A 28000-nucleotide genomic window follows, 5' to 3' on the forward strand; every position below is an offset into this window, starting at 1 on the left:
TAAGCAATGCATTTTTCTCTGTTCCATTACACAAAACAGCCCAAGACTGGTTTGGTTTCACGTTCGAAGGAACCAAATACACATACACAAGGCTGCCACAGGGGTTCTGTGACAGCCCCACAATATTCTCACAAGAGATCGCAGCATGTATAAATCAGCATGAACATAAAGACACCACACAGATCTTAGTATATGTAGACGACATACTGATAGCCAGTCCCACAGAAGAGGAAAACAAAGAAGAAGCGATCAGATTATTCAAACATCTGGAGCAAACTGGGAACAAAGCGTCGCTGAAGAAACTGCAGTACTGTCAGGAGTCAGTCACCTTCCTGGGACACCGAGTCTCACAGAAAGGAAGGGAACTAACGGATGGAAGACGAGAAGCCATCCAGCAATGTCCGAAACCACAGACGAAAAAACAAATGATGGCCTTCTTAGGCCTAACTAACTACTGCAGGAGTTGGATTCCAAACTATGCAGAACTAACTCAACCACTGCTAGACATGATCTATGCTACTGAGATGACAATGAGAGACCCAGTAACATGGACTGAAGAAGGAAACCGAACATTCATGGAAGTGAAGCAACAAATCTTGGAATCAGGAGTCCTAGCGCTTCCTGACTATGAAAAAACATTCACCCAAACAGTGACTTGCAAAGGAACGTTCATGACATCAGTGTTACTACAACCACATGGAACAAAGATGAAACCAGTAGCGTTCTACTCAAAACGACTGGACCCAGTTGCAGCTGCTCTACCTCCGTGTGTACGAGCAGTGTGCGCAGCAGCATTGGCCGTCCAGATGACAGCTGAACTTGTACTGTTCCATCCACTCACACTCCATGTCCCCCATGAAGTGGATCTACTGATAACACAAACCAAAATGTCGTTCCTGTCACCAGCAAGACACCTGGCCATAACAGCCACATTGTTATCGCAACCCCATCTCACCATTAAGCGATGCAATACCTTGAACCCAGCAACGTTAATACCAACTGAAGAAGACGGAGATCCACGCCAATGTGATGAAAGAACCAGCGAAAGCTGCAAACCAAGACCAGATCTCAAAGATACTCCTATTCCAGACAGCACTTATGTATACGTAGATGGATCAGCATCCAAATCAGAACAAGGAAAAAATCAAGTAGGATTCGCAGTCGTCACAGACAACAAAGTCTTATGTGCAGAAAAATTGCCATCTAATCTATCTGCTCAAGCTGCAGAAATTATAGCATTGACAAAGGCATGCACATTGTTTAAAGGTAAGAAGGTCACCATTTATACAGACAGCCAATATGCACACTCCACTCTACATGTATTTGCCGCACAATGGAATAGAAGAGGGATGAAAACATCCACAGGCAAATCAGTAGAACATGCCGAACTGCTGAAACAATTACTTAATGCAGTACTACTTCCAAGCCACATAGCTGTATGCAAATGTAAGGCACATACTAACAGCAGTGACACAATTAGTAGAGGAAATTCTAGAGCAGATACAGCAGCTAAAGGAGCAGCACAAACACTTACTGCACAGTATACACAACAACAACAACAACAAAATGAGTCAATCCCAAAAACAGTATTGATTGATATGCAAAACATTGCACCACAGAAAGAAAAAGATGCATGGATACTTAAAGGCGCAGAACAGTCTGCAGACGGCCTATACACAACAAAAGGCCTACCATGCTTACCAAAGAATTTATTCCAAATGGTAGCAAAATTGAGCCATGGAAAGTATCATGTCTCAACAGGGGGAATGATTAATATGGTACAGCGTGTGTTTTATGTGCCAACAGGTCTAAATACCTACTTTAATTTTTTTTTGTAAGAACTGTTTAATTTGTTGCAGACATAATGTGCAAGGTAACCTCAGGCCCAAACGAGGCCAATGCCCAAAAGGTACCTACCCATTTGAAATTATACACATGGATTTCATTGAATTATCCAGAAGCAACCAATATAAATACTGTTTAGTCTTGATTGACTCATTCTCAAAATGGACTGAAATAGTCCCCTCAAAATCACCAGACGCATTGACGGTGGCTAAAGCCATCTGTAAACACATAATCCCAGAACATGGGATCCCCAGAATCATCTGGAGTGACAATGGAGCTCATTTTGTAAACAGCATAGTACAACACATGGCAAAACACCTAGGAATAAGTTTAAAAAACCACTGCTCGTACCATCCGCAAAGTGCGAGACTGGTAGAGAGAACGAATGGTACAATAAAACTAAGGCTTAAGAAAACCATGGAAGAGACAAAAAAGCCATGGCCAGAATGCCTATCACTGGTCAAAACATATATGAGAATAGTACCAACTAGCTCAGGATTAACACCTTCTGAGATAGTTCATGGAAGACCATTTCAACTTCCCCTATGGGAAGGTGAACCATGGCAAGAGACTAAGGGCGAGGCAGATCCACTCACAGAGTGGATGGTAAAAATGTTTAGAGAAAAACTTGTCCAAAATACATGTAAGCTGCCGCTATCCCCTTTGTCTCCCTTGCAGGAGGTGGTGAAGCCTGGTGACCAGATCCTGATTCGAGTCATAAAAAGGAAGTCCTGGTCCTCGCCACGTTGGGAAGGCCCATTCGTGGTTCAACTCACCACCCCCACAGCAGTAAAGATTGCTGAGAGGTCGACGTGGATTCACCAATCCCAAGTCAAAGTAGTTCGAGACATCGGTGACTCTGAGTAGACTGGAAGTCGGACGGTGCCAAAACCCTTGTTCGTGAAAAACTCATCTGACGTCTGCTCACCTGCCATGAGCACCCCTCACCTAACCTTGACCTCTCATAGTCTTTGCACCCTCACACAGAAGCCAAAATGAAAGCTGTTGCCACCCTCATCACAGTGACTGTACTGTCAGTGACAGCCTGGGTGTGGCTGAATGCCCCGCCCCCTGAGATTCGAGTTGAAAAACGAGACAATGCTGTGATCCTGTCACAGAGGAGAGTGAAGTGGTATGAAAAGAACAATCCAAAGAACCACTACGAAGAAAATATGTGGTATAATTTCATGGTATTTCAGAAAAAACTAACTGGTGTGAAAGAAAGTTGTGTGTAGTCGTATGCCCTATTCCACAGGTACCCCACCAGTGTATCCCAAGCCGATTGACCCCTATGCCTATAACACCTACACACCTCTATGGTATCCCGACATCCTGAGATCACGGTACCTAGAAAATGTAATTAGATCTGTAGTTCCCAAGATTGATGCCACTGTACCACCTTTAACAGGTAGAAAATTCACAAGGTTATTGAACTATGGTTGGACAAATCTAGCTATGTTAAACAACGTCCCATTCCCACGCGATTTTAAGGCTGTGTGTTTCGCTAGTAACATGGCATTCTGGGGCAACTCTAGGCTGGTAGGAGAAGTCCCCATGAAATACTGTAGTGAGGTACTTACTCCGTGCACACGAGACACCACTAACAAAGCCAGGTTCAATGCCACAGGAGCACCCCTGGGTGCCACCTGCAGGGACTATTACACTGTCCCCGATGTGATGGGCACTGATCCTCAAGATGATGGGTATTGGATGTGTGGATGTACGGTGTATTTGAGTTTGCCCACAGCATGGAAAGGTCGTTGTGCAATGGTGCAGATGGTCCTAGATGCATTCATTTTAAGGGGAGTGAAAATACCAGTAAGAAATAAGAGATTAACACCAGTGCAATTCAAACCACATGATTCAATTTGGGGCAGTGATGTTCCTGATGATCATAAATTATGGTCCACCCCCCAAAAAATCATATTGTCACTACTTCCCCAGCTTGGAGTGGATAAACTTATGCTAAGTGTAGAGACATTGAATTATCGCATGGGACTGTTCATTAACCAAACAGTCAAGGCCCTACAAGGTATAGCAGATGAATTGAAAGCCCTTAGAGAAATGGAGTTGCAAGACCGAATGGTCCTAGATTTGATAACAGCTAAGGATGGAGGTGTGTGTGCCATAGTTGGAGAACACTGTTGCACCTTCATCCCAGATGAAACCGGTGACGAAGGTAACATAACTCGTGCCATAGCTGAAATGAAAGCCCTAGCCAACACCATGGCCCAGGATCACTCAGCCGTAGGTGTATCACTGTGGTCGTGGTTCACAACCGCATCATGGTTCTAAATTCTGATTAAATTTGCAACTCCCTTTCTTGCGGATTTACTACTATTCTGTATTTTCTTAATGTGTGTAATCCCTTGTATGAAAGCTATGATTCAAAACACTATCCAGCACACGCTGGTAGCTTACAGTGACATACAGTACCACAGCATGACAAACCATGCTGGAGATTCTTGCACTCCTCCAAAGTGTGACGAATCCCAGAATGTTGAGTCCTCTGGGTAAATGCACTTGTCTTGACTTAAAAATTGTGTTCGCTCATTAAGAGGGACGTAGAGGAATTTTTTCTCAAGTACCGCTGAGTAAACTTGAGTTTTCGCCTCTGCCTTGACAAGTGACTTTGTTATTTTCCATACCCTATGAATAGTAACTGATGATGATATTTGCATTCTAAAACCTGAAAAGGAGGGATACAAATTGATGTGTTTAAAGAAAATTGTTGGAATAATGATTCAAACCTTTTAAATCATTATTAGTAATATTTAATTAAAAAAGGAAAAACATCTTTCAACAAACTCTGCCTACAACTTCGAAGGAGATGCAATGTGACGCCGTCTTAGTCCCCAGTGCATTCTGAATTGCAGTAACTGAATCATTGTATTTAATCGCGACACTCGAAAAACATGGTTATGTAATCAGTACAATAACACCCTCGCTGGTTAGAAAAACAACAGTGTGAGGAATGCTTTCATTATAAACAAAGCAGTATTATACTGTAAGCAAAGCCGTATTTTCTGCTGGAGTCCCGTCAAAACAGTCCCGTTGTGTTCTGCCGAAAAGCGTGTGTGAAAACAATGTGTCCTCGAGCTGTGGGGCCTTGAGGAGACGATGTGGAGGAAAAGTGTCCATGGTTCCATGAATTGGTTTATAGCCTTATTACTTATTGAAAAATGCTTACAACACATATAGAATATTCCATAATAATTCTAACAAAAATTATTTTAGTTACTTCAGGGGGGAAATGTGAAATATGAATTGTATTCTTATATTTAATCTTGCACACTTTTGCACTCTGATGTATTAGAAGTTACTAGAATAGAATGTATCTACACCTGTTGGAATTATTGTAAATAAGTTATCCTGATTTTAGTTTAGACTGTTGAAATGTTAGTTAATAGAATTGGGGATGTCTTGACCCCTGGGAAAAGTTTCACCTTATTCAACAAAGAGGAACTACCCAGGGGGGCCGACGCCTGTCTGTTTGTCTGTTTTGTGAGGGTTGCAAGATATCAGGAATAAGACTATAAAGATGTTATCTTGAAGGGGCATATGGTCATGATCAAAGAACCTTTTGTAACTGGGAGAGAACTATCTCTCCCTTGATCAGCTTGAAACTTCCTGTAACTTGGACACTCCCAAAACACAATAAGAGAATTGGCAGGAGGGGATTTTCTTCAGAGTGTTTTTGGAGGGCTGTGACAGGGACAGTCTCTGAACCTCTCATTTCTTAAATAAAGTTAACTCAAATTCTCTGTGATTTCCTTCTTTTCAGGTTGGTGAAACAAATGTCTGGTGTTTGAACCTAACATTTAATTGGTCCTTCGAGCCGGATTCCAAGATACCGGACGATCCCAGCGGGTGAGCAAGATCCAGAAAAGTCTGTGGCCACAGCATAAAGATCCTTTTCCAGGACTGTTTCTTCCTTACGGGCTGGGGTCCAAAGGTTGAAGGGATACCGAGGACGCAGAGAATCGTGAGTAAAATTTTGTTTAAAAAAGGAATGAATGAGAACGAAGTAAATTAAAAATCCGCAGGCGTAACAGACCCCCTTAGTTGGAAAAGACTAATTAAACTCTGTAAAGGATAGCGGAGTCCTGATTAAAGAAATAAAAGCCCTGAGAATCCTAGGCCCTATCAGGTAAAATTCAAACAACAAACATCCGCGGCGTAACAGACCCCCTTAGTTGGAAAAGACTAATTAAACTCTGTAAAGGATATCGGAGTCCAAGTTGTATTGAACAAACAATAACCAGAAATTCGTGGCGTAACAGACCCCCTTAGTTGGAAAAGACTAATTAAACTCTGTAAAGGTTTGCGGAGCCTTGGTTGCGAATTAAAAGGAGTGAACGTGCAAAAAGTGTGTTTGGAAATACATTTTACCATTTGGTGATTTGTATCTCATATCAAACAACAGGAGACAAATGTCGACCTCTAGTGGATGTATGTAGACGCGAAACTCCGCCTGAAAAGGTTGAAGTGAGTTTACCACTAAAGGAATTTATCGACATCCTGTTGTCTAAACCCAGTGTTAGTGCACTATAGGTGCAAAGACCCACTGGGACTAAATTTTATTCAAAAATGGGTAAAGTACAAAGTAAAACAAGTAAAAAAGAGGAATTCCTCTCGGAACTTGCGTCTAAAGACTGGAAGATAGTTCATAGAGAGGATCCCGACGCGGTGGAATCCTTGCATTATTGGGTAAAAAAATATGGGTTCACTGGTAGACTAATAATAAAAGATATCTGTGAATTACAACAAAAAATCGAAGAATCGTGTAACAAAAAACGAAGTAAAATGCAAAAACGAGGTTATGATCAAACCAAACTTTGGCTTCGGATAGCAGGGCAAAGGGAGAAGGGTGAGAAAGTTGCTAAACAAAAAATAGAAGAAGAGAAAAGGCGGGAAAGAGAAGAGGGAGAAAAAAAGGTCATGTATCACAGGAAGGAAGATAATGAATATGTGGGTCCATATAGTGGCGTAAGACAAATGTTAGCACAGCAACAAGAACCGACTACTCTCGAAACGGCGATCTCCGGATCACCCCCTCCACAATATAAACTAAAAGAAACCCATCCAAAAGTACATCAAACTAGATCCCAAGGCGTAATCGGGGAATGGTCAAAAGGGTTAGTAACGGGACTGGAAGGTGTGCTGTCACCCCCACCAAAAGGAGCAGAGTGTGAAATACAAAAAGGGGGGGAGGAGGAGCACATGTATCCTTTGATAGAGTTACCAAACCCACAAGCGGGTGACCCAAACGCGGCACCCATCGTTAGAGTTTATAGGACGTGGACACAGGAAGATGTGAGGAAGGCTGTAGAAGGAATTTCACACCCAAAGGAAGATTTAGCTGAGTGCGAGGCAGGAATGGAAAACCTCAGACATTCATACCATTTAAATGGAATGGAGGTACAACAAGTATGGATGTGTAAATTGGGATCAGATTGGTTCTATGTTAAAGGGTCTTATAATCCGACCGATGGGGAAGGTAAAATCTTTCCGCCAGAATCAGATGGATTGAATGATCAAGTGAGATTGTTGTTAGACAGAATCAGAGTAAAATATAAGAAAAGATCAAATTACACTGAAATAGGAAGATGCAAACAAAATTCGGAGGAATCATTTGAAGAATATAGAATTAAAATGGAAAAAGTATTTAGACAACACAGCGGATTAGAACATGATGAAAATGATGCGCGCCCCTATAAACAACAGTTAAAAAACGCCCTCCACTCTAATTCTTTGCCAGAAATAAAACAGTGGGTTGATCGCCATTACATAGGAATGAACGGAGGAACGTTGGGGGATTACATAAACCATGCTCTTCATGCAGAAAAAGTGATAAAAAATAAAAAACAGCAAAAGAAAGAAGCAGTTTTCTTTTATGGGGACGAAGATAGTTTTGGGACTGAAGCGTATTATCACCAGTATTCGAACGGTAAAGGTCGAGGCAAGAGAAGAGGTCGCGACAGGGGTGCGGCCAGCGGGGGAGTTCTCAGGTTTAAACCGGGAGCTTATCACGAAGGCAATCCGAGGACCTGCTGGTCGTGCGGCAAAGAGGGCCACTCAGCCAAAGAATGCAAATTCTACCCTCCCCGCTTATCGCAACGACGTGATAACGCATGACTAGAACGGGAGAGAGCAAAACAAATGGCTACCAAAAGTATAGATGAGATACCAATTGGGTACAAGGGAGAAGTGGAATGTAAAAAAGAAATGGGATATGAGGATCAAATCGGGAGTGAAGATGAAATATTGAATTTAGATGAAATATTATTCGAAGAAAAGGTCAGACCAGAAGTGATAATATGGGTACAAGGCAAACCATTAAAATTCCTTTGTGACACAGGAGCATGTAGAACCACAATCAGGGAATCAATACCAAACTTAAAACCAAGCCCAAATTTCGCAATAGTTAGGGCAGCACAGGGCGCCACAAAATCAGTACAAATGACAGAACCAGTCTGGCTTAGAGATCCAAAAGGCAAATCATGCCAGTTATCGATCTTAATACTACCTGAATGTCCAGTAAACCTTTTAGGCAGAGACGGCCTTGTGGGGCTAGGCCTGGCCGTTCTGCCAACGTCGGATGGCATGAAAATAATTAGACATAAACCAGAACAAGTGTTCGTGTTACAAGGGATGGGACAGCCAAATTACTATTATTCTCTGGACATTCCAAACAAGCCACCGATGCAAACAGGAACTAGTCTAATACAAGAGGGAATAAATTCGGTGCAGTTTGAAGGGGACCGTATGTCCCCAGAAAATTTACATGTCACAATGTCGTATATAAATAAACCAGATCTAAAGTACAAGGAAAGCCTCGATAAAGTCACCCCTACTCGAATAACGGTCACTTACCTATATACAAACGGGTTGGCAGATGCTGCAACCGCAGTCGCCTTGCCTGAAAAGGCACAAGCCCTTTTTAAATTACATACAGCACCATACATCTCTTTGTGTAAGTCCGAACACACCCAGTGGAAAGACTTAGGCAGGCTAGTGGAAATAGGGGAGAAAGCACATGACTGGGAGCCCTCGGGGCCTAATACATGGTATAGTGCGTCAACTGAGCTGTGGCGGAAATCGTTTTTTTGGACAGTAACTGTCGAGGCGGGGGTACACTTAATTCCAAAACAAAAGTGACAAATATTATTTTCAAAAGACGAAGAAGAATTGCTAAAACAAATACCTGCAAAATTATGGTCTAAAGGGCCTACAGATGTAGGACTCATAAAAGGTGCAGAACCTGTATTAATCCGACCTAAAACTGAATATAAACCTCGCGTAAAACAATACCCACTTAAAATTGATGCAATAGAAGGGATAAAACCTGTAATAGACGACTTACTTAAAGCAGGGGTATTAATAGAATGCGTCGACTCTCCGTGTAACACACCAATATTCCCAGTAAAAAAAGCTGCTCCATCAAATGGATGGAGAATGGTCCAAGATTTAAAAGCGGTAAATAATGCAGTAATTCAAAGATCCCCAACAGTGGCAGATCCATATACATTGTTGAACTCGCTAAACCCAAACGCAAAATACTTTACGGTAGTGGACATCAGCAATGCATTTTTTTCGGTACCAGTACATAAGGACAGTCAATTTTGGTTTGCGTTCACGTTCCAAGGGAAACGTTATACATACACTCGACTGCCGCAAGGTTACTGCGAGAGTCCGACTATATATTCTCAAGCTCTAAACGCAAATTTAGCAACCTTCGAGCCGCCAAAAAGTAGCCAAATAATGACTTACGTAGATGACATTTTAATTGCATCAGAAACCAAGGAGCAATGCGAAAAAGACACATTAGCGTTGCTAAAACACTTAGCTGAAGAAGGTCATAAAATCAGCAGAAATAAGTTACAATTCAGCCAAAAAGCGGTAAAATACTTGGGTCACCAGTTAAGCGCGGGGGGCAGAACAATTTTAGAAGAAAGAAAGGTGGCAATCCTAAAAGCACCGAAGCCACTTACAAAAAAGCTAATGATGTCCTTTTTAGGGCTCACAAATTACTGCAGATGTTGGGTACCAATTTATGCCGAATTAACAGCGCCATTGCAAGCCCTGATGTATAAAGAAGAACTAAAAATGTCAGACAAATTGAAATGGACGCCAGAAGCAGAAACGGCATTTTGCGATTTGAAACAGGCGCTAGTGAGTAGTAGCACACTCGCGTTGCCTGATTATTCTAAAGAATTTGTACAAATGGTGGACTGTAAGAATTATTTCATGACATCGGTATTGACTCAGAAATATGGCGAGAAGCTGAGACCAGTGGCATATTATTCCACAAAGTTAGATGCAGTGGCCTGTGCACTGCCACATTGTGTTAGAGCAGTGGTCGCAGCATCACTAGCGGTAACTGTAAGCGCTGAGGTGGTATTGTTCCACCCATTAGTTTTAAAAGTTCCCCACGCGGTCTCAGCTCTACTCTTACAAACAAAAATGAGTTTTCTGTCACCGGCAAGACATCTGTCTTGCATGTCAATACTATTGTCTCAGCCGCATCTAAAAATAGAAAGGTGTACAGTGCTCAATCCAGCAACACTAATTCCCACAGAGGAGGAAGGTGAAAAACACGATTGCGAAGCATTAGCGGAACAAAAGAGTAAAAGTAGACCAGATCTTAAAGATACACCGCTAGAAAATGGAGAAATAATATTTGTAGACGGGTCCTCGAAAAAAGATGATAAAGGGAAAACAAAAACCGGCTACGCCATAGTAACTCAAACAGTAATATTACAAGCAGCAGCGTTACCGCAACATTTCTCAGCACAAGCTGCAGAATTAGTGGCACTTACTGAAGCCTGTAAATTAATGAAAGGACAGGCGGTCACAATATATACGGACAGCCAATATGCGTTTGCAACCACTCAAACGTTTGCGCAACATTGGAAAAATAGGGGTATGGTCACATCAACTGGAAAACCAGTGACTCACGCCGAATTACTAACTGAACTATTACAAGCCGTGCAACTACCGACACAGTTAGCAATATGTAAATGTACTGCACACACATCAGGTACCGATCCCATAACAAAGGGTAACGCCTTCGCGGACAAGATTGCTAAACAGGCAGCACAAGGGGAAATAACAATTCTAAACATGGAAGTAAATAGCGAAAATGACCAACAAAAAATGGATGATAAAATTCTTATAGAAATGCAACAACAATCACCCAAACAAGAAAAAGAACAATGGGAAAAGAAAGGCGCGCGAATAAAAAACCAAATATATATATGTCCAGAAGGTAAACCAATCCTACCAAAAAACCTATACAAATGGGCAGCTATTTTGAGCCATGGTAAATCACATGTCTCAAGAGGAGGGATGATAGGAATGTTAAACCAAATATATACAACCTATGGATTTAATAACTATTCAAAAAATTTTTGTAGAACCTGTCTAATATGTGCAAGACACAATGCACAAGGTAACCTTAGACCAAAACGGGGTCAATTCCCAAAACCAGAATATCCATTTCAACACATACATATGGATTATATAGAACTAAATAAGTGTGAAGGTAAAAAATATTGTCTCGTAATAATGGACTCGTATTCAAAATGGGTAGAAATATTTCCGACAAAGACACCTGATGCCATAACAGTAGCAAAAGCATTATGCAGAGACATAATACCGAGATATGGCATTCCGGAAATAATCTACAGTGATAATGGGACTCATTTCGTAAACCAAATAATTTCAAAAATAGGACAAGCGTTTTACATCAATTTAAAACATCACTGCGCCTATCATCCACAGAGTGCGGGACTGGTGGAAAGAATGAATGGCACCATAAAAAATAGACTCAGAAAATGTATGGAAGAAACTGGTAGACTCTGGACACAATGCCTAGACTTAGTAAAACTACATATAAACATTACCAGCACAAACGGATTAACCCCGTATGAAACCTTATTTGGCAGACAGTACAGATTACCTTATTTTAAAAATATTTGGGAAACAGATGACGAAAGCAATCTTGCGGATTATATGAGAAAAATGCTACAAAAACAAAAAGAATTGACAGAACAAGCTAATGAAGATACGCCATCTGTGTCGTTGCAGGAAGACCAATTAGTTGAACCAGGTGACTGGGTCCTGATTAAAAGTATAAAGAAGAAACACTGGCACTCGCCTAAGTGGGAAGGACCCTATCAGGTTTTATTAACCACAGGAACGGCAATTAAAATAGCAGAACGAAATACCTGGATTCACCTGGCACATTGCAAAAGGGTTATCGAGTATGACTAAGTTAACAATTTCGATCATTGTGTTCAACCTAACCGTCGTTATTTGTATTGTAGTGATCGCGCTGTGGTATCTGCTGTAGTAGCATTGTAATCTTTCACCCGCCTCCGGAGGAAGTCCGACTACAAAGGGGGCTGTAATTTTAGTTTACAGTCATCTCAAACCCGGTGAAGACGTCAACAGCTCCGGTCTGGCATTAGGAGAGATTACAATCTACCAGCATGATATTCACCCGGGTACACAAAATAGGATTGGCGGTGGGAGGAACAATCGGAATAATAATAGTAGTAATTTTATTGTTACATGAAAAGTCACTCAATTTGCAAAAAAGAGGGGTACATTACTATCAAAATCCCTCTAGAATACCACGGAAGGTGATAAAGAATCCATGCAAAACGACAGATAGCAAAGATGATACCCATACTTACCAATTGTATTATTGTTACCAAACCAACAGAACTGAGGCAGTAATTACATTTGACCAAAATTTCAAGATAGGGGGATATCGGCTGAATGATTGGAGCGGGTATGATTTTTACTTGGACAGTGCTGGGGCAAAGAAATCGGGTCACTGGTGGGGTGACGTGGCGGCTACAACTGGGAAGTGGTCAAGAGGTTCGTATGGGTTCTCCAAGAGAGGGGCCAGGTGGAAAAAACAGGTAACCCTGACAAGAACAAAAAGCAGTTTGTTGTTAAATTTGAATACCACTCAGGTGCCACTCGGCGAGCCCGAACAATTGAAGGGCTACACAAACAAACAGCTATGCCACGGGCTGATGCTCTGTGTCTGGAGAGAACATCAGGAAGACCCATGCGTGCCCATAACGTTCTGTCCAAACGTCACTACCACAATTGTTGAACCTAGCAAAGAAATAACTCCTGGGCCGAAATCAAAGTTTCCAGACATGCCACAAATATACGTTGAACCAGAGGTGGATGATTTGTTTAAATTTGCGACAGGAATTTCTAGATTAGATAACAATTGGCTCCTAATGGCGGAACAAGCCGCTCAAGTGACGCAAGCAGACTGTGTGGTATGTATGGGGGCCAGACCATTGCTACAAGTAATACCCTCAGCATTGAGCTCCACCTGCCTGGTAGACGTGATGAACAAACCAGTACCATCTCAAAATTGTTCGTACTGGGATAGTGTTTTTCCAATGGCGGATGAAGAAAAGGAGAAACCAGTGTTTTCAAAGAAAATAGCACGGGCCAACTTCACGTGCATTAAGAGAATAGGAAAAGGGTTGATTCTGGGACGACTTAATAGTATACAATGTAAACAAGTGTTGACGGTTGATATAACATTCAAACCGGTAGCTCGTAGCGACATCTGGTGGTGGTGTGGTGATAATAGATTGTACGACAGGTTGCCATTCAACACTACTGGCTATTGTGCATCTGTGTCATTGCTCCTGCCTGTTTCCATAACAAAGATGTCTGCTCCTGAGTTGGTCACTGTGGCAGGAAACATCTTGCCTCACCACTGGAATGGCAGAGCCAAGCGGTCCGCTCCTGGATGGGGAGACGGGGACCCAACCTACATCGACAGCATCGGGGTTCCCCGAGGTGTACCAGATGAGTATAAACTCGCTAACCAAATGGCAGCTGGTTTTGAATCATTCCTGTGTTGGTGGTGTACTATTAACAAAAATGTGGACAGAATCAACTACATCCATTACAATGTGCAACGACTGGGGAACAGGACGGAGGAAGGGTTTGCAGCCATCCATGAACAGTTGTCGGCTACCTCTTTGATGGCTTTCCAGAACAGAATTGCTGTTGACATGATCCTGGCAAAGGAAGGTGGCGTGTGCTCCATCTTTGGCGACCAATGCTGCACGTTCATCCCTAACAATACAGCAGCTGACGGGAGTTTAACCAAGGCCCTGGAGGGCCTTCGATCCCTCAACAGCAAGATGAAAGAACATTCTGGAGTCGACACCTCAATGTGGGGCGAATTTGGTAGCATGTTTGGCGAGTACAAACAGTTGATTGTATCAGTTTTAATGTCAATCGCTGTTTTTGCTGCCATTCTCACAACTTGTGGATGTTGCTGCATTCCCTGTATTCGTGCGTTATGTGAAAGGTTAATAACAAATGCTATACAACCAGTCAAATCAGAAATGTATGCCTTATTGACATCTGGAGGCGAACCACGGGATGATGACGACGCCGACACATCTGGAGATGAGGAGGAAATGCAGTTCATGGGACTGCCTGACATGTTCCAAGATGCTAAAGACTCTGGCATTAACTTCTGAGTGTAACGTTTTCTGTTATTTTTGTGATCCTGTGATGCGAAAATCGGATAAGAAGAGGTCATGGGTGATGATATTTTATAACAAGAATCCGGATAAACAGGAGGGTTATGTTGGAATTATTGTAAATAAGTTATCCTGATTTTAGTTTAGACTGTTGAAATGTTAGTTAATAGAATTGGGGATGTCTTGACCCCTGGGAAAAGTTTCACCTTATTCAACAAAGAGGAACTACCCAGGGGGGCCGACGCCTGTCTGTTTGTCTGTTTTGTGAGGGTTGCAAGATATCAGGAATAAGACTATAAAGATGTTATCTTGAAGGGGCATATGGTCATGATCAAAGAACCTTTTGTAACTGGGAGAGAACTATCTCTCCCTTGATCAGCTTGAAACTTCCTGTAACTTGGACACTCCCAAAACACAATAAGAGAATTGGCAGGAGGGGATTTTCTTCAGAGTGTTTTTGGAGGGCTGTGACAGGGACAGTCTCTGAACCTCTCATTTCTTAAATAAAGTTAACTCAAATTCTCTGTGATTTCCTTCTTTTCAGGTTGGTGAAACAAATGTCTGGTGTTTGAACCTAACAACACCTATTGGTTAAAATGTGCACTACACCTTTTGTACTCCACCTCCTTCATTTGTATTAACGCCTCCCATTTTTATGACTTGTCTTATCTCTATTAAAAACACCGTTGAAGCAGCTTTTCGGCGGGAAATAGCTTGGAGGAGCCTGGAGAGTAGTCACATTCTCCGGCATCTGAATTCTTGCTTGACCCCCGCCTCTACAGATGCGGCCTTAAATTTCATTCTTTCTGTCTCAATGTGTGCTCTTGTGTTCGAGTTTATTTAATTGTTGGCAAGTAGCCCCAACAAAAACCCAGGCTAATTCCTCTTGGTACTCAGCCAACGAGGTGTTTTGTCAATTTGTGTCTATTTATTTTATTTCACAAATTGTCTATTTTTTTAAAGCTAATTTTCGTTTTTGTGTGTTATTAGTTATCTACGTGTTATTTGTAAATCTGCCAATATGGATTCAATAAATTCATCAGTTTGAGAAAGACACTTAGTACTCACAAGTAAGTACTCAATATTGCAGAAATGTATACCTAAACATGACTTTGAGTCACATATTAAGGCCCGTTTTGGAAATTGTTTAAAACGTCTCCTGGGTTATAGATGCTGGAGCAATTTTTCTTTTTCCAGTACGATTTATTTAGTTCAAATTTGCATTTTCAGTACTCATGATTGACTGACACATTGCAGTTGTTTTTCCCAATTGCTAAAACAGAAAATCCAAAAGGACCCACACATTTAAAAGACATAGAATAAAACTACATTCCATTTGAAAATATCACAAGCCCATTTCACACACAGACTCAATTCCCATATCACAATCCTCCTTTCTCATAAATCGAAACCTGGTAAATAAACTTCAAATGTTTTCGCTGAGTACTGTGGTGTTGAAGATGATGATTCTGTTTTTGCATCAATTTATGTATCCTCATCTGAAACTTCAGAAAAGAACCCAAGAAAATACTGTCCAGTAAAAATATTCTACATAAACTAAAATTACATTGATTATATGATTCTTTAGCAGATAGCATAACATAGGTACGCTAGTGGGTAGCATAACATAGGCACGCTAGCAGATAACATAACATAGGCTAGCAAAACATATGCTAGCAGCTAGCATAACATGCGCTAGTGGCTAGCATAACAGAGGTATGCTAGCAGATAGCATAACATAGGTACGCTAGTGGCTAGCATAACATAGGCATGCTAGCAGATAGCATAACATATGAATGCTAGCGGCTAGCATAACATAGGTATGCTAGCGGATAGCAAAACACTCTAGCGACTAGCATAACAGGTCCGCTAGCGGCTAGCATAACATAGTGAGGCTAGTGGCTAGCATAACATAGGTACTCTAGAGGATAGCATAACAAAGGTAGTCTAGCAGATAGCATAACATACGCTAACGGCTAGCATAACATATGTATGCTAGTGGATAGCATAACATATGCTAGTGGCTAGCATAACAGGCACGCTAGTGGATAGCAAAACATAGGTACGCTAGCATAACAGACGCTAGTGGCTAGCATAACATGCTAGTGACTAGCATAACATATGCTAGTGGCTAGCATAACAGGTACGCTAGCGCATAGCAAAACATAGGTATGCTAGCGGCTAGCATAACATACACTAGCGGCTAGCTTAACATAAGCTAGTGGCTAGCTTAACATACGCTAGCAGCTAGCTTAACAGGTATGCTAGCGGCTAGCAAAACTTAGGTACACTAGAGGCTAGCATAACATAGGTACTCTAGCGGATAGCATAACAAAGTTGTTCTAGTGGATAGCATAACATACGCTAACGGCTAGCATTACATATGTATGCGAGCGGATAGCATAACATACGCTAGTGGCTAGCATAACAGGTACGCTAGCGGATAGCAAAACATAGGTACGCTAGTGGCTAGCGTAACATACGCTAGTGGTTAGCATAACATACGCTATCGGCTAGCTTAACATACACTAGCGGCTAGCTTAACAGGTACGCAAGCGGCTATCAAAACATAGGTACGCTAGAGGCTAGCATAACATAAGTACTCTAGTGAATAGCATAACATAGGCACACTAGCGGATAGCATAACATAGGTACGCTAGCGGATAGCATAACATATGCTAGTGGCTAGCACAACATACGTGAGCCTAGTGTCATGCTAGTGCCTTATCGGATGAGGCGTCCAATGTATTGACAAAAAACTGAAAATATACCCTCAAATGAGACTGCACCCTATCACAAGGTGTGTTTTATAGTTGTGAAAATACAGTATTTGGGATTTATTCATCAACACTGCTTTGTCTACAAACCTCCTGGGACTTCTTCCATGAAGTTCTTGATGAAAGAGTCCTCGCTGAGGGAGCCCAGATACTGGACGATGTTCCGGTGCTTCAGTCGCTTTTGCAGGCAGATTTCCTCGTGGAGCGGCTGGGAATAACTGTCCACGGTGTGTTTGTTAGTGGCTGTCAAGTGGAGGGACAAACAATCCACTCACGTGCTGTCCTTTTTTGGAAACTTAATGATGGCTGCTAACGTCCCTGCCAGCATACACCGCCCCGTACGTGCCTTTCCCGAGTACCACTTTGTCGCTGTTTTCGTTGGTCTAATACACGTACTGGGAAGGGAAATGCGATAAATTATTCTGGATGGCAATTTAAGATTTAATTGTCTCTTTGTGGTTATAGAACTATACTTCCATTTGTAAAAGTTAGATTCAAATGTGAAAAAAAGTGTTGTCATCAGGTTATGCACTTTTTGTTTAGCGTCTTGGGCAAGTAATTACTCTCAAGAAGGGTTCTATGTCACTTGTGGTCAGCTTAGCTTTTAGCGTCAAGTTAAAAAGATATCCATGAAAGAGTGAAAAATGTGACCACAATGCTCAACTATAAATATTTTGTGATGTGTTGTTATATTCTAATATTGATAGACATACGCCAACTGTGTCTAATCTCGTATTCGCGCATGCTAGAAATTAGCATGAAAAGCTAAGGTTCAGAACGTTAGTGTTGGAATAATGATTCAAACCTTTTAAATCATTATTAGTAATATTTAATTAAAAAAAGGAAAAACATCTTTCAACAAACTCTGCTTACAACTTGCAAGGAAAATGCGCTGTGACGTCGTCTTAGCCCCCAGTGCATTCTGAATTGCAGTAACTGAATCATTGTATTTAATCGCGACACTCGAAAAACATGGTTATGTAATCAGTACAATAACACCCTCGCTGGTTAGAAAAACAACAGTGTGAGGAATGCTTTCAAGGTAAACAAAGCAAAGCCGTATTTTCAAACAATAATGCGATTATCGCCATCTTCTGCTGGAGTCCCGTCAAAACAGTCCCGTTGTGTTCTGCCGAAAAGCGTGTGTGAAAACAATGTGTCCTCGAGCTGTGGGGCCTTGAGGAGACGATGTGGAGGAAAAGTGTCCATGGTTCCATGAATTGGTTTATAGCCTTATTACTTATTGAAAAATGCTTACAACACATATAGAATATTCCATAATAATTCTAACAGTTAGCCCACTAGCATTAGCAAGGTAGCTCAGTCAATTTACGAGACAGATAGACAACTCTGTTACAGCATTTTGTTGATTCTATTTTAATAGTTTTTACATCTTTATTTGGAGATTTTTGCACTTGTGACGACTATTAAGAGTAATCATATTATTATTTTCTAAAGGCTTCCTCATTGGAGGCTAAGCAAAGTTGAGAAACACTGTTCTGCCCACTTGAGTATGAAGACAAATTTAATTTCACAACAATTTGGGAAGGAAAGAAATGTGGTGGGAACAAACCTCAAGTATTCCCTCACTGAGATGATTCACATCCTGGGTGGCATCTTCTGCCTTGTGGAGCAGAGAATTTACCAGATCACAGAAACTGAGGTAACATCAAGACAAGACATTATGTTATGTAAGGGCAAAAGAAGTTGTATTAGGCAATTTCAACTACCACAGAGAGCTCATGGCCCATGTGGGGGTTGAACCCACGATCTTGGCATTATTAGCACCACACTCTGACCAACTGAGCTAACAGGCCAAGTACTAAGCAATCCAGATTTTTGTGTGATGACACAAATGCAACACGTCAAATAGCTCAACATTTATGTTACAGCAAAAGAAGTTGTATTAGGCAATTTAAACTCCTACAAAGAGGTCACCACCCATGCAGGGGTTGAACCCACGAACTTGGCCTTGTAAGGACCACACTCTGACCAAGTGAGCTAACCGGCCTTTTGCAAATTAGTCATGATTTTTGATGCCCGTAAATGCAACAAGTCAGCTCGCTAAGTGTTATGTTACGGCAAAAGAAATTGTACTAGGCAATTTCAAATGACTATGGAGAGGTCATGGCCCAAATGGAGGTCAAACCCACGACCTTGGCATTATTAGCACCTCACTGTGACCAACTGGGCTAACGAGCCATGTGCAAAGTGGCCATGATTTTTGAGTGATACTTGCAAATACAAATGTCAGCTAGCTAAACTGCTATGTTACGGCAAAATAAATAATTTTAGGCAATCTTAACTTACTCTAGAAAAAGGGTGTTGGTTCGCGGGCCACATTAACATCAACGCCATTTCATGTGGGCCAGACCATTTTAGATCTAATAGCTAGATTTTCTTTTTTTTTTCGAAATTGGATTAAAATAACTGGATAAAAAGCCCTAAATAGTCCGTTTTTATAGATCTAAAGCAATGTTTTTTAGCTTTTTTTCTTAGTAGTATTGGAAAATGTCTTTTAATCCAGTTTTTTTATTTCAAATGGAAACTAAATATTTTTTTAAAGTGGAAAACGGAAAATATTTGTAAATTTAAACTAAAAACAAAAGAAAAAAAACAGATTAAAAAATTGCAATGATTGATTTTTAAAAGGGGAAAATCAGGAAATGTAATGTACATCTTTAATCATTTGAATTTGATCCTAAAACAGAAAGTCGGCACTCATGATTTACTTTCTCGGGCCGCACAAAAGGATGCAGCAGGCCAGATTTGTTCCCCGGGCCACCACTTTGACACCTGTGCACTAAAGAGGTCGTGCCCGTTCAGCAGTCGAACCCATGACTTTGGTGTTTTAGCACCACGTTCTAACTAACTGAGCTAAACACCAATGCACTAGCACTGGCTCGGGTGCGACTGGCGGGCCAGTCGGCACTGTGATGCGGGGAGCTTGGACGGGCAAGGTCGAACGGGGAGCTCAGACGGGAAAGGTCGAGCGGTGAGCTCGGACGGGCGAGGTCGAGCGGGGAGTTCGGACGGGTGAGGTCGAGCGGGGAGTTCGGACGGGTGAGGTCAAGCGGGGAGCTTGGACGGGCGAGGTCGAGCGGGGAGCGGCGAGTGGGAATTGAAAGTCTTTCTAAAAGGGGAACAAAACGATTGGGTCTCCCGGGCTGCACTGGCATCTGCCCCCACTATCGGAGCCAACTCACCACCAGGTTCTGATCGGTTGACAGCTCCGTCCCTCTCTTTACCCGAGTATCCAAGATATGCTGGTGTCCTGGTGCGAAGTGCACATTTAGACACCCTTATGCTTGAACATGCTGTTCATTATTGTCAATCCACTACGAGCGCAGAAATCCAACTATAGAACATCACTCGGGTTTCGATCACGGGGGCCGTTCTCCCCAATCACACCCTCCAGGTCTCACTTTCATTGTCCACGTGAGAACTGAAGTTCCCCCAGCAGAACAAGGGAGTCCCCCTAAGAAAGCACTCTCCAGTACCCCCTCCAAGGACTCCAAAAGGGGTAGTTACTCTGAACTGCTGTTTGGTGCATGCACACAAACAACAATCAGGTGCCGTCCGCCCACCCGAAGTTGGAGGGATGCTACCCTTTCGTCCAGCGGGCAACTCCAGAGCGGAAGAGTGTCAAAACCCCCTCGATAGGAGTGGTACCGGAACCCAAGCTGTGTGTAGAGGTGAGCTAAACTATGTCGAGCCAGAATTTCTCAACCTCACTCTCAGGCTCTTTCCCAACCAGAGAGGTGACATTCCACGCCCCAAGAGATAGTTTCTGCAGCCGGGGATTGCCTTCTTTGGCCCCTCTCACAGGTGGTGAGGCCATGTGAGGGGGAATCCACGTCTCCTCTCCGGGCTGTGCCCGGCCAGGCCCCATGAGTCTGGGCCCGGCTACCAGGCGCTCGCCATCAGACCAGTTTGCCATGGGTAACCCTACCAGGGGTAGAAGGCCCCGGACAACATTGCACCAAGGGTCACTGGGACTGACAAACCCCACCACCGGGACACACAAACCCCACCACCACGATAAGGTAATGACTTGTCGGTGGGGTATTATTAGCTAAATTGCGAGTTTAAATTCAACATGGTATCTTGTTTTGTAAATCCCGGCGCCGAATGTCTCGTACCGCGTTTTTCATTGGAACAGACATTTTTAAATGCGTAATGGATGACTCTGTGAATAGCAAGACTAACCAAGGCTATGCCAGTCCCCGGCCGAGACCGAGGTTCTTGCGCTGGTGGTCCTCAGGAGCTCCGTCAGCAGGTGGGAATACCCATGTGCCCTCAGTATATCTGGTTCGATTTGATTGATTAGTTTTGTGAGTCAGCTTGTGAAATGTGAAGTGGGAAGAAGCAGAGTGGCGCAGCGGAAGCGTGCTGGGCCCATAACCCAGACGTCAATGGATCGAAACCTCTCTGCTATTAACATCAGTTCCTTTTTTGTAGAAGCAAACGACCCCACTTTCATGTTTTCCCATTGCTGTGAAAATTGTTCTTGAAAATTATTAATTCTGTAAAAGTTATCTTTTCTCACTTCATATTCTTCTGATGGATACCTTCTGATCAAAAATCCAATCGGAATTGAGTAAAAAACGAATTATTCTTTTGAAACACGTCACGCAAATGCCTTGACATTCTGATGAAGCCGGAAGTAATACGGCGAAACATGTCAGGTAAGGTCTAAAAATTGTGAAAAAGGAACAGAAAATAGTCAAATAGGAAAATTCTTTTTTTATTTCATTACATTTAGTCCATTTTTCTTTTTGTCATCTATTTCAAATATTAACAACAAGTGATTACAGACGCTCCCCTACTTACGAATATTCAACTTACGAACAACGGTACATACGAACATGTCTGCAAATTGCGTTTAAGTCCAAAAATGTTCGCAAGTCCAATTTTGTATTTCGCCCCTTTTTCGGAGTAGTACTTCTTTCCGCCGCTAATACCGATGCCTGGCGCTGTGAGAGCTCAGCTCACCCAGCATCTACCTTCTTCTTCGTTGCAATGCGGAAGTGCGTGAATGTATCTCCAGTGTGCAAAGAACCTTTTTCATTTGTATCATTAAATATCTCATGCATCCAATATTGAATATGGTTGGTAAAAAGCTAAAGGCTTCTATTGAGGGAGTTGCAAGGAAGAGGCAAGCCATTTCATTTGAAACGAGTGGCAATAATAACGAAGCTTGATGAGCGTGAGAGTGGTGAGCGTTGTACATTCAGTACCATTTATAAACAGAAAGATCGAGCAGCAGGACCCAAATATTGAACGTTGCACAAAGTTTGCAAATCAATTGAATGATGCCATACAGTGCTACCTCATCATTTATGATGAAAAAAAGAAGAAAACTGTGCAATCGTCATTAGGTCGCTTCTTTTGGCCAGTTTCTAATACATAAATCTCTCTACAGTACTGTACATATTCTCTCCATTTTATTAAATGTTTTTTTTCAGTACAAACCAATGCGTGTTACTTATACAAGCCTTAAACATACAAATGCACTTGTATAAACCTTCAATATACTTATATCGGCCTTAAACATAAATTATAATACAAAATATAGCACTGAATCAACTTACAAACAAATTCAACTTATGAACAATCGCTCGGAACCAATTGCGTTCGTAAGTAGGGGAGCGTCTGTAATTGCATTCTCGTTTCATACTATTTGAGAGCATGTTCTCAACAAAAAGTAAAAAATGCATATATATGCATATATATATATATATATATATATATATATATATATATATATATATATATATACGTATATAGTATATACATACATACATATATATGCATTTTTTTCTTTTTGTTGAGAACATGCTCTCAAATAGTATGAAACGAGAATGCAATTAAACACTTGTTGTTGTATATATATATATATATATATATATATATATATATATATATATGTATATATCAGCAACACGCTTATTTATTTATATATTTATTTATTAACTTACTTATTACCTATCTATTTATGTCTAAAATGTGTTTCCTATTTCTGCATCCTCACCCTCTTGCTACTATGACAACGAAATTTCCCTAATACGGGATGAATAAAGTTATGCAATCCAATCCAATGTCGCTGTCCATTGTTTCACAACCATGGTGTCTTCCAACAGTCGATGGTCCAAAACGGAACATGGTTTGACTTTTTCAGATTGGACACAATATAAACATCAAGAGATGGAGAATAAAACAAAGATTGAGTGATGTTGGGCTTCCAATCCTTAGCCAACATGTATTCTCGTACAAAGGGCCCAACGTCTTTAGCTGAGTGAAGAGATATCATCATGGAAACGTGGACGAGATGGTGACATGGTGGGATCTGGTGGGTTATCCTTCATGTACCATTTTAATTGTTCATCAGACAAATGTGTATTGAAAGCCACTCCGGGTTACCAATAAACAAATCGCCACAATGTATTTGCCAAGTGTGTCCTTCAATTGTTTGGAACAAATCAGTATAGACCTCATTACCTTGCCTATCATCGTAGAGCGTGCAATGCAAGCAGTCAGAAACCAAGTCATAGGTATGTAAATATCGTACCCAGGGCAGCCTCAAAGGCCAGCAGCATCCAGCTTGTTTCCAGCTGTCGGAGTTGGTGTCAATGGGAGCCCAGTAGATCTCAGCAAAGATTGGGGCAGTTGCTTGTTGGTGCATTGCAGGAGAGTTTTGGAGTTGTGGAAGCGGGAACTCAGGACGATAATCGGGACTGCAAAAGAATGAGAGTCCATCTGGAAAGTGCAGATATAGTCCGTCTGGGCTGCATTTGATGACAGGACACATCTTGATAAGAAGGTCCCGGCCCATCAAGTTGACAGGGAACTTCAGAGCATAGATGAAGGAATGAATGAGAGTCAGTGAGTCACACCGGGGAAGTTAAAGGCAGGATGACCTCTTCACCCTTGTATCCTAGTAGTGGTATGATAGGTTCACCAATTGGCATTCCCAAATGCACGAGCTAATAAAGAGACAGGACTATCCTCTGTGAAATTCTTGCAAGAGAGAATTGAACCGACTCGTCTCTGTCCAGGTTCATTCTCACGTTACACCAGTGGCGGGCCGTCAAGGCCTTCAAGGCCTTCTCTGCTGGCCTAAGAAATATCTGAATCATATTATATTTTGTCCATCAATACTTATTATTCCAAATGGTCTGTTATCTTCCTTTCATTGCTTTCCCCCCTGGTTGCACTGCTTCCAGATGTGTGTTTTCATATTGAAGCATTTAACCAATCACATTTCAGCCATTATTTGTTGCCAGATCAGATCTGCCTCAAAGCCTTCACAATCAGTTCTTGCGGGCTCTGCTGCATTAAACTAGACTGTTGCTTTTAACCAATCAGATTTCGAGTTGGCAACCCCACAATGTTTTTTCATAGGCGTTAGCATTTTGCTGGCTGGGACATGTCATTGCTTTCACCAACTATGATTGGCTAGTAGGCGGGCCAAAGCAGCCAGAGATCGCAAACTCCACCCACATGGCCGACAGTGGCAAAAACAAATGTATTCTGTTGCAGATTTCTCTCACAAAGCTATTTTCCAGACGGACTTTTCCAGAAAAAAATGGACATCATTAAGAAAGGGCGGTCAACTCCGAAGCTAGCAAGCATGTTACAGCCGGGAATATGGTGTGTGCGGCACTTTCAGTGTGCTAACTTAGCTCCACAAGCAAATAGTATATTGTTGTTTTGATTTAAAGCCATTTTCAAAACGGACTATGCCAGAAATATAACAGGACAGGCTCGACTTTCATCATTAGCTTCGATGGCGATAGGAAAGAAGGAAGAATAAAAGGAGGATGGATATTGTGTAAAAAGGATGTTTGGTTAGTAAAATATGGCCATATTCCTAAATAATATTTCAATTGTGGGCCAAGTTCTGATATTTGAAAAGCTCCAGTGTTTGTATTTAAGCTCCAGCATTTGTATTTAATCACAAAATGCTGCTAGGAAGTGGATTTTACCCCAGTTTAATTTTTGACGTTTCACCATTGACGTCCATCGCTGTCTTTTCCCGGGAAAAATCACCCCCTGGTCTGGTTGTAATGTCTCAAAAGCTGCAGTATTTGTATTCAATCAATAAATGATGCTAGGAAGTGGATTTTACCTAATTTTAGTATTTTAGTGCATTTTTTGTCATTTCACGTATGCACGTTCATCGCTGTCTTTTTACCGGGGAAATGATATTCCGGGCCCGGTTCTGAAGTCTAAAAAGCTCCAGTATTTGTATTTAATCAATAAATGCTGTTTTCGGCTGGATTTTACCCCATTTTCGGGCAATGTTTGCCCGTACGCCATTGACGTTCATCGCTGTCTTTTTCGGGAAAATCACCCCTTGGCCTGGTTTTAATGTCTGAAAAGCTCCAGTATTTGTATTTAATCATGAAATGCTGCTAGGAAGTGGATTTTACCCCATTTTTGTGCATTAATTTATTGATTATTTTTTATGTGTTGCAGCTGTAGCTGCAGTAGAGGTTTTATAGCCATAAAATAGTTTTTGGGGGTTGGATTTATATGTTGAAGGCGCTACCAGAAAATGCACCGCCCGCCACTGCGTTACACGCATATTTTCCCTGTTTATTAGCTTCAAGGACCCTAGTTACAATAGACGTCTCAGCTCTCAAGGGAGGGGTGGGAAAATAGGAGTGAGAAGTCAATAGAAGTTTTAGCTCACAAAACAAATGAAGGTCATGGAGAGACGAAGGTTCTTCTCCACATTCCAGCAGTCCAAGAGGATTCGACCTTCCTGCTGTTTGGTCTAACTATGGAGCAAAGCATTTACTCCGTTGCAAGCAGATGTACTAAAATGACTTTTCTAATGTGAATAAGCTAAGTAAAGCAAAGCGTTCTTCATTTCGAGCAAATATATAATAATGTAAGACTAATAACCCTAACAGTATATTTTTTAATAGAAGTTAACCACCATCTCCCCCCTGTTTGCAAGGATAAATATATTAAGCCTGTACCCTTTACACCAGGGGTCACCAAACTACGGCCCGCGGGCCGGATACGGCCCGCCGGCACATTTGGACCGGCCCTCTGAACAATACCAGAGACGCTATCGGAATTTTTTTTTTTTTTTTTTTTTTTTTTTTTTTTTTTTTTTTTTTTTTTTTTTTGGGATGCGGCCCGCTGGCACATTTGGACCGGCCCTCTGAACAATACCAGAGACGCTATCGGATTTTTTTTCCTATTTGGCCTTGAAGACTGGGACATTTTAATCTTGTGTTTGGTTCATTGCACCCCTGCTGAGCCCACAAATCATCCCAGTGAAGCGGGGCTTCGCATTGCTTCTTTGGTGACACGCGCGGGGAGAGTGTTTCCCTTTGATGCATGCGGGCACGTCCACCGTTGCATGCACGAGCAGTGTTACTGAGACATCTGGACGATCGCAGGTGAGGGCGGAGCCCTGGGACCATCGCGGACTATTCAAGCATATTAAAACTGCAACCTGTTTGAGAACGGAATAATGGCGAAAAAGTTAGGTGAGAGAAAAATTGATTCAGAATGCAGGATATTTAACCTGGAGTGGACAAACGATTATATTTTTGTTCAATGCAAAGAAAAGGCTGTTTGTCTCATTTGTCAAGAGACGGTGGCGGTATTCAAAGAATACAATCTTTGCCGACACTATGAATCCCGTCACAAAGACAAGTACGATAGATTGCAAGGCCAAATACGAGCAGACAAACTCTCAAAGCGAAAAAGTGGACTACTATCTTAGCAGAACCAGGCATCCGTTCGGGCCAGCTTTTGGGTTGCTAAATTGATAGCAAGCAGCGGTAAGCCTTTCACTGACAGAGAGTTTGTTAAGAAATGTATGGATACTGTCGCGGAGGAGGTGTGTCCCGAGAAGAAAGATGCATTTAATGCCGTAAGTCTGTCGGTGAGTACAATGACCAGACGCGTTGAAGAAATCGGGAGTAATGTATATGCCCAGCTGCAGCAGAAGACGAAATAATTTGACTTTTTTTCATTAGCACTGGATGAAAGCACGGACATGCAAGACACAGCGCAACTGCTCATTTTTATTCGTGGAGTTAGCGCAAACTTTGAGATTTGCGAGGATCTGGCAGCCCTCCAAAGTCTCAAAGGGACTACAACGGGAGAGGATATTTTTGACAAAGTGTGCCAAACCATGGAGAAGTTGGACCTGGACTGGTCAAAGCTAGCTAGCATCACGACTGACGGGGCTCCTAGCATGGTGGCCGAAACTTGCGGTCTAATAATGGGACGCATGAACCAGGAGTTGGAAAAAAGGGGTCTCACCGCCCCGCTACGAGTCCACTGCCAAATTCACCACCAAGCACTGTGTTGCAAAATGTTGACGTGGGATTCTGTAATGACGGTTGTGGTGTCGTGCATAAACTTCAGAGCAAAGGGAGAAGATTGTGCATGGCACAACAGAAAGTTAATGTTCCATGGCTTTTTCTGTTACAAACTGACACCGGCCCCCCATCAGAGAAGGGAAAAGTTATGTGGCCCTCACAAGAAAAAGTTTGGGGACCCCTGCTGTACACAATATTTAAGACACTGTCAATCAAAAGTTATCGGAGAAGCACATTTTAAGAAATTATATCAGAAAAATAGCAATTTCTCAAAGGTGTCTTAAACCCAAAAGGAAAAGTTTGTTTTTTCTTTTATTTACATTATTCGCTTAATCCGGACCAACCACTAGATTTAAATTATGTCTTGATTTTCCCATTTTTAACGAATATTTGCAATTTTTCCCTCCAATTTTGTTCTTTTGTGTTTTAGTTCAATAAGTATTTTGTAAAATGTAAAAATAACTATATAGAAATATTTTCAACA

General features: G+C 41.8%; 1 long non-coding RNA gene and 1 other non-coding gene across 2 annotated transcripts; one reads left to right on the plus strand and one right to left on the minus strand.

Annotated features, from left to right (window-relative positions):
- Positions 1-1804: 1804 nt before the first annotated feature.
- LOC144065656 (uncharacterized) lies at positions 1805-14247 on the plus strand. Its single transcript, XR_013297235.1, has 2 exons — positions 1805-5830; positions 11938-14247. It is a non-coding gene; the product is annotated as an uncharacterized LOC144065656 (long non-coding RNA).
- Positions 14248-18907: 4660 nt separating this feature from the next.
- trnai-aau (transfer RNA isoleucine (anticodon AAU)) lies at positions 18908-18981 on the minus strand. Its single transcript has one exon. It is a non-coding gene; the product is annotated as a tRNA-Ile (tRNA).
- Positions 18982-28000: the final 9019 nt, after the last annotated feature.

The sequence above is a fragment of the Stigmatopora argus genome, chromosome 20 (genome assembly GCF_051989625.1).
Source record: "Stigmatopora argus isolate UIUO_Sarg chromosome 20, RoL_Sarg_1.0, whole genome shotgun sequence".
NCBI classification, from domain to species: Eukaryota; Metazoa; Chordata; class Actinopteri; order Syngnathiformes; family Syngnathidae; genus Stigmatopora; species Stigmatopora argus.